Source organism: Mustela nivalis, assembly GCF_964662115.1.
Source record: "Mustela nivalis genome assembly, chromosome: 2".
NCBI lineage: Eukaryota > Metazoa > Chordata > Mammalia > Carnivora > Mustelidae > Mustela > Mustela nivalis.
Genome location: NC_139021.1, coordinates 111,154,887 through 111,163,155, shown reverse-complemented (window position 1 = coordinate 111,163,155; position 8,269 = coordinate 111,154,887). Strand labels below are relative to the sequence as shown.

Here is an 8,269-nt window from a genome sequence, read left to right as displayed (position 1 = left end):
TTATTTAGGGACTAGATATTAACTTTTTCTACTATGTTTTTAAAAAGAGAGAAATGTAGATAAATTTGAAATCCCCTATGCCCTATTTCCCAATTCTGTTCTCTTTCCTTCTTAGAGGTAACTACTATCATGAATCCATCTATGGTTTTGTTTTTATTATATATATAAAATGATGGTTATTTTACATATGATTTTATTTTTTCCTTATATAAAATAATACTGAATTTAACATCCAAATTTATTTTTACACTGTACATATTGCGTTCTAGATCTATGTTAAAACGTGGGAGATTTGTTTCATTATTTCAGCTGATGAATGGTTTTTATCAGATGACTATTACCTATTTTACTTTCTGTTCCTCTACTGATAGACGTTTGAATTATTCAGATTTCTTACTTCTACAAATTATGTGACCTTGAGTGCCTTGTAAATTTTTTTGGCATACAGTAGGAAATTTGGCATGCACTAGTGAGATTGCTGAACCTTATGATGACCCCGTGTACCTGTTCTTGATATTGCCTGAGGGCTTTCCATAGTGTTTGTATGGCTGTGAACTGGCATTGGTCTCCACATCCTTGCCAAAAATTAATAATGCTTGCAGATGAAATAGCATCTCATTTTTGTTTAATTTGTATTTTGTTGATTACTAGTAAGTTTGAGCATTTTTAATCTGTTTATTGCATATTAGTGTTTCTTAATGAATGCCTACAATATATGTCAAGCACTGTTCTAGAGTAGTATTAAGCATATAGTGGTGGACATGACAAATTCTTTTTCTCATGAAGCTTAATCCTCTTTGGAGATCTGCAGTAAAAAAGTAAAATATATAAGAAGTAAGTAAAGTGGTGATGAGTGCCTGGGAGAAAGATAAAGCAGAGAAGGATGACAGAGGGCTAGGGGTGTTGTGGATGGGGATGGGGAAGTGGCACTGTTTTAGATTGGGTGGTGAGAGAAAGGCACAGCAATAATGGGACATTTGAACAAAGTGCCCATAAAGGCACAAGTCGTAAGTCATAATATGGCTGCCTGAGAGAGAAGTATTCTAGGCATGTATAATTGTTAGTAAAAAGGACCTGTGACAGGAGTGTGCCTAGATGATTTGAAGCCTCCCAAGAAGGCCAGTGTGGCTGGAGTGCAGTGGTCAAGGGCAAAATAGTAGAAGACTGAGTCAGAAGATGTTAGGGATGGGGGCAGGGGTCGGGTGGGGTGGGGTGGAGGGCTTGAAGACAGCTACGAATGCTGCTTTTAAACTGAGTGGAATGAAAAGTCGCTGGAGGACTGGAGCGAATGCTTTGAGCAGCCGGGTGCTATGTTATGTGGAAATTGTACTAATCCAGGTAAGACAGAATTGTGATAGCTGTAGAAATGATGAGAAGTGGTCAGATTCTGGACAGATTTTGAAGAGCGAGCTGATAGGATTTGCTGAAGGATTTGATGTGGGGTATGGAAAAAGATAGGAGCTATAAATGACTACAGGATTGGGAAGTAGAGGCCTCTGCTCCAGCAACGGCCTAGAGAGCAACAGCGAGCACATCGCTCAGCTTTCCCACTTGTTGCCACCTTCTGTGGAGCCTCCGCCTCCTCTGCTACGCCCCCGGCTTCCTCCTTTCCAGGCTGCGGTTAACCCATACGCCCACTGGGCTGCACAGTGGCAACCCCAGCATCATGATGAGTGATGATAAACCAGGTGATCACCTAGACTTATTCTGTATACCTCAATCATTATGCTGAGGATTTGGAAAAGGTGTTTATTCCTCATGGAATTATGGACAGGACCGAGCAGCTTAGTCAAGATGTGATGAAGACATCTGTCTTCATCGTAGACCGTCACATCGTAGACCTCTGTCTGCTCGAGGGAGGCTATAAATTCTTTGCTGACCTGCAGGGTGGTATCAAAGCACTGAACAGAAATTGTGATGGATCCATTCCTATTACTGTAGATTTCATCAGACTGAAGAGCTATTGTAATGACCGGTCAACAGGGCACATCAAAGTAAATGATGGAGATGATCTCTCAACTTTTTTCTTTTTAAGATTTTATTTATTTATTTGTTAGAGAAAGGAAGAGAGAGAGAGATAAAAAACAAGCCAGTAGAGTGGCTGGCAGAGGCAGAGAGAGAAACAGGCTCCTGGCTGAGCAAGGAACCCAACACAGGACTTGATCCCAGGATCCTGGGATCATGACCTGAGCCAAAGGCAGTGGTTAACTGACTGAGCCACCCAGGCATCCTGCTCTCTCAACTTTGACTGGAAAGAATGTCTTGATTATTGAGGATAAACTGACACTGGCAAAACAATGCAAACCTTGCTTTCATTGGTCAAGGAGCATAATCCAAAGATCATCGAGGTCGGAAGCTTGCTGGTGAAAAGGACCCCTTGATGTTTTAGTTATAAATCAGACTTTGTTAGATTTGAAATCCAGACAAGTTTATTGTAGGATATGCCCTTGACTATAATGACTTCTTCAGGGATTTGAATCATGTTTGTGTCATTAGTGAAACTGGAAAAGGAAAGTACAAAGCCTAAGATGAGAGTTCATGTTGAGTTTGGAAGCATCTGGAGTCCCATTGAAGTTATCAGTAGAATGTTCCAGGTCTGTGGCCATCTGCTTAGTAGAGCTTTATTGCATGTATCCTCTCAGAATTTTATCCACTTTGTAATTTAGAAAGATCCGTTGCTGCATTCCTGAAGTCTTTATTCACAGTATGAGCCTATAGACTGTTCCTCTTTGTGTGGAGTATTGTTTGACTTGTGAATGAATAATAATCTCTTAAAACACACCACTGTTGAATGAAAATATTGAAATTGTATCTGTAAGAAACATTTAAAGAGAAGATATATTAGTTTTTTAATTGGTATTTTTATTTTATATATTCAAGAAAGAACAGAAGTGATTGAATATTGTTAACTCTATACCACTGTGTGTTTAGAAGAGTAAGGAGCAGTGAGTTTTTGTATCAGAGACAGCATCTACAGTATTGTTCTGTTGGGTAAACCATATGTCTTGGAATTATTTTACTGTCTTAGTAGAATTAACTGTTTTCTCGGGTTTAGTCAGATGATTTCCAGGGAATCTGTGTCAACAGTTCATTTTAAATACAAATCAATAAATTCCAAAAAACATTAAAAGAAAAAAGATTTGGAACTAGAAAACTAGGAGTTGCCTTTGACTGAACTGGGGATCCTTGCAGGAGGAACAAGTTTGATGGAAAATTATAGTTCAGTCTTGGACTTGCTACATTTGAACTGCCTATGAGACATCAGTTGGAGATGTCGAGCAGGTAGTTAGATCCACAAGTCTCAATTTCAGGGGAGAGATAAAATGTGGGAGTCATGTGTGAATATATGGCATTTTAAAACCATATTACATTATCCAGGAAAGAATATAACTAGAGAAGTTATCCAGGGATTGGGACTTAAGTCACTATAGAATTTTAAGGTAAAGTGCCTTTTAATATTCTTTGCTGTTGTTTCTCCATGGTGAAACAACATGGGGTTGGCATGGGGTGTGGAGGTGGGATAGTATGTACTTTTAAAATATTATAATTTGGGGGCGCCTGAGTGGCTCAGTGGGTTAAGCCTCTGACTTCACCTCAGGTCATGATCTCAGGTCCTGGGATCGAGCCCTGCTTTGGGCTCTCTGCTCAGCAGGGAGCCTGCTGCCCCCTTTCTCTCTGCCAGCCTCTCTGCCTACTTGTGATCTCTCTCTCTCTGTCAAATGAATTAAAAAATCTATATTATTTGTAGGCATTCCTCATGCAATCTGATCACAATTATTTGGCCATATGCATTATTAGGGCTTGTCTTTTAATTTTGCTTATAGATATTTGTTGTACAGAGTTATTTTTAAATTTTTAAATCCAAGTATAACAGAAATGCAATAAAGTATATAAATGTTAAGCATAAAGGTGAGTTTAATTTTACAAAGTGAACCCAGCTCTGCAACAACCATCCAAAACAATGTACTTGCTGCCCTGAAGATTGCTGTGTGTACTTTTCTGGTCATTACCACTGTCCAAAGTTATCCATGATTTTGAATTACAGTAGCAGAAGTTATTTTTGCCTATTTTTATAAAATAATATGGAATGTATTATTTGTGTCTGACTTATTTTATTAAGTATCATGTTGTGAGAGTCACCCATGTTCTTGGACTTAGTAGTAGCATTTAATTCTTTTTTCATTGGTTTCCATAGTTAAAACTGCACCAAAATGTTCCCATCCTATCATTGATAGTTGGAATTTTCCACTTCACAGCCATTCCAAAAAATATAGTGGTGGACATTTGGTGTTTGCATTTGGTATGCATCTATGTAGAATATACCTAGAGGTGAAATTAAGTGATACTGCCGAGACGTTTTCCAAAATGACTTCTAAAATACATTGCTACTGGTAGTGTATGAGAGTTCCTCATTCCACAACTTCTCCAGCAGTTGGTACTATAACTTTTAAACAGCCTTACTGAAATATAATTGACATGCAGTATACTATACCTATTTAAATATGCCTCTTGGTGTTTTGACAGGTGTGTACACATGAAAATCAGTTTAATCAAGATAGTTATTTTGTTTACCACCCTGAGAAGTTTTCTCCTGCTCTTTGGAAATCGCTCTGGTCCTTTTCTTCCTGCCCCTGCATTGCCCACTTCGAAGGCCACTGGTTTTAACCCAGCGCCATCTTGACAGGAAGTCCCTGGTAAAGACTAGGAAGTTGTGACGTAAGTAGCTTGGCATCCATCTTCAAACTGACTTTTAGAAAAGCTGGACTACTTCCCTTCAACCCACTTATAAGCCAGACCGAGCCAGCTCTGTTAGCATTAGATTAGCCTTCGCCATCTTTTCTGCTGCTGTGGCTTTCAGGCAGGGTTTGGGATGAAACGATCAGCAAAGCATCACCACATAAGAATCCTCAAGGATAAAAGTTCCTCTAAATTGTATTGTTAATAAGAAAATAGGAATTTATGTCACAATTGCTTTGTTCTTGACTATTTTCAAAGATAAGACTTCTCTAATTAAGTAACATAACTATAGTTACCATCTCAGCCGTAACTAGAACTTGCCTTCTTGCTTTTTCACATCCTGTATTCCAGCTGAGTCAACTATGATACAAGTATTTCCATTAACTTGTATTATTAAGTTAATTGAATATTCCCATAGGAAGGAAAAAAAATCCCACTGTGAATTAAATTGGCAATGTTTATTTTATTTTTTTTTAAAGATTTTATTTATTTATTTGACAGACAGGGATCACAAGTAGGCAGAGAGGCAGGCAGAGAGAGAGGAGGAAGCAGGCTCCCTGCTGAGGGCTCGATCCCTGGATGCTAAGATCATGACCTGAGCCGAAGGCAGAAGCTTTAACCCACTGAGCCACCCAGGCACCCCGGCAACGTTTATTGATAGTGGATTTTGTGCAGCCAGCCTTATGTGGACTTCTAGTGGTTATGTCATGTAGCGGTTTCTCAAATACAAAATAAATTCTTGGCTATGATAGTAACATATTTAGAAACTACGTGATTTGTACTTGGTACACAAATAACTTTATTACCTTGTTTTTTTCCTGTTGTATTGTAAATAAAGAAGGATGATAGCTCTCTTATAGATGTTGCTGTTATGTATTTAAGACAGAGATGGTCTGAATATAGGTTAAAGTGAATATAGGTCAGAATTTATTTGAATGACTGTAATTGTTCCAAGATCTCCAAGTAGAGATCTTGATCTTATATTTTATTAAATGTGAGGTAGTATGGACAGTGAATGATATGCCATGATTAAAGTGACATTGGTGCTACCAGTGAATACCATGTAGGAAGGGAGCTCCTAGAAATGCAGTTTTTGGTATTTTTGTCTTATAAATACAGAAGCAGTTTAAGTTAAAGGAATTATGAATGTAAATTTATTTCCTACTTTAGAAAAAAATGATTGCGATTTCTAAGTCAGTCGAAAAGGCTAGGTTGACTTTTGTATTTAACTACATCTCCTATATTTCTGTAAAATAATTTTCTAATGGAAATTATTATTAAAATAGGGCTCATAGTTTTAGTATAGTTAAATAGAAATACTTCATGGAAGTTAATATGTATATTTTTCAGATAACTTGTTTATCATTCCTTCAGGTAACCACTAATTGAATTTATGAAACTATCTAAATTAAAGACATGATCTCAGATTATCTGGTTTTAATTATATAAGATACAGCGTAACATTTTCCATTCCCAATTTAAATCATTTTTCTTTTTTATTCCCTCTTTCTCCTTAATCAAAGCAAAGAAGCATTCATTGACAGGGCGAGATATGATGATTCACAGGATCATTTTTGTGAACTTGATGGTAATAAACTATTGTAATGAAGTTATTTTAACCTTAATCCTTTTATAAGAAATGGAAATCAGTGAAAATATAATCAGTTATACCTTGAATACACTGGGTATTGCTGAGTGGATCTTATTATTCATAATAGCATTTATTGAGAGCTTATGTTCTAGCCATGTGCCGAGTGCCTTTAGTACATTATTACTAATCTTTATAGTTACCTTGATAACTGTGTATTATCTCATGTCCTGGGAAACTGAGTCTCAAGAAGAGTAGCTTGCCCAGGATCACACAGTAACAAGAGGCTGAGACAGGATTCAATCCCAGATTTGACTGGATCCCATACCTATATCTTTCCCATCATGACACATCATCTCCTATGGACCTTTATTTCAAGCCACTCAGTTTAGGTCTATGAACATATAAACATGTTCACATTGGAATTTTCTGGAGGTCCCAACAAACAGAAAGACACCTTGCAATATTGGGGAGGACTCTAATTTGACTTCCCCACAAGCCTTTTCCCAAGAGTCCCCTGGAATAGTATGAAGAGAGGGCGCTGTTCAGCAGTAACTACCATGACTCTTACTTCAGAAGGTAATTGAAGTGACTCAAAAATTTTGATCTAAGGAGAATATTCCCAAGAACTGTGCCGAGTAAACTTAAATCATTCACTTGGCCTCTCTTCACTTTTTACCTTGATGTCATAGTTGGTGGAGAAGAATTTGGGGTTCAGGAATGCATGGCTGGAGGCAGCAGGAGTTCCTCAGAACTTGGAAAGCACTCAAGTAGTCATAGAGCTTCCTAGAGGGTTTTAGGGGATCCATCTGTAGAATTGTGCTCATCCTCCAGTCTGCCGTGCAGCAAGTTAGAGTGAGCTGCTACAATAGCACAGCAGATTGAGAGGTTGCCAGGAGGTGCAATGTTAACACCATGGCTTATAAGGTTTGAGCAAGGACATTTTTTGTTTTTCAAAGATTTTATCGATGTATGTATGTATCTATCTATCTATCCAATGTGAGCAGCCAGGAGGGGCAAAGGGAGAGGGAAAGCGAGAACTCAAGCAGTCTCCGGGCTGAGCAAGAAGCCTGACTCAGGGCTTGATTTAACCACCCAAAGATCATGACCTGAGCCTCAATCAAGAGTCACACATTCGGGCACCTGGGTACCTCAGTGGGTTAAAGCCTCTGCCTTTGCCTCAGGTCATGATCCTGGGGTTCTGGGATCGAGCCCCGTGTCAGGCTCTCTGCTCAATGGGGAGCCTACTTCCACTCTCTCTGCCTGCCTTTCTGCCTACTTGTGATTTCTGTCTGTCAAATAAATAAAATCTTAAAAAAAATTTTTTTTTTAAGAGTCACACACTCAACCAACTGAGCTACATAGGCAACCCCAGCAAGGATTATTTTTAGATTTTTTTTTTTTTTAGTTGACAGAGAGGGCACAGCAGGGGGAGCAGCAGAGGGAGAAAGAGAAGCAGACCTCCACCCCCCTCCTGCACCCAGGTGAGCAGGGAGCCTGTCACAGGACAGACCCTGGGATCATGACCTAAGCCGAAGGTAGATGCCTAACCAACTGAGGCACCCAGGCACTGCACCTGCCGCCAGTAAGAATATTTTTAAGAGATCTGAAAAAAAATTTCTTTGGGTATCTGGATAGAATAATGGGAAATTAATAAAATACTCCTGTTAGGATATTTAGAATTGACAAATGTTTCATCAAAGCAAGCTGTTGTACCTAGGTTAAGGATTGACATCACTGCTTACTCTTTAATTTGTTCTACGGTTGTCATTCTAATTATGCTTAGTGTTCAACACTCACAGTCACTTCTTGCCAGCTTATCATTTTACCTATTTTTTGATTAAAATAAAACATTTTTAGTGCTTAATTAACATATTTTTAAATTAAAAATCATTTCTGTGAATATTTCTTATAGTAAATAATGTCAGTATATATTTCTTTTAT

General features: G+C 38.3%; 1 pseudogene across 1 annotated transcript; it reads left to right on the top strand.

The window, feature by feature from the left end:
- Window positions 1-1,185: 1,185 nt before the first annotated feature.
- Window positions 1,186-4,500, top strand: LOC309859342 (hypoxanthine-guanine phosphoribosyltransferase pseudogene; annotated as a pseudogene). The gene is made up of 3 exons: window positions 1,186-1,338; window positions 1,517-1,994; window positions 2,218-4,500. The product of its transcript is annotated as a hypoxanthine-guanine phosphoribosyltransferase pseudogene (transcript).
- The last annotated feature ends 3,769 nt before the right edge of the window (window positions 4,501-8,269 follow it).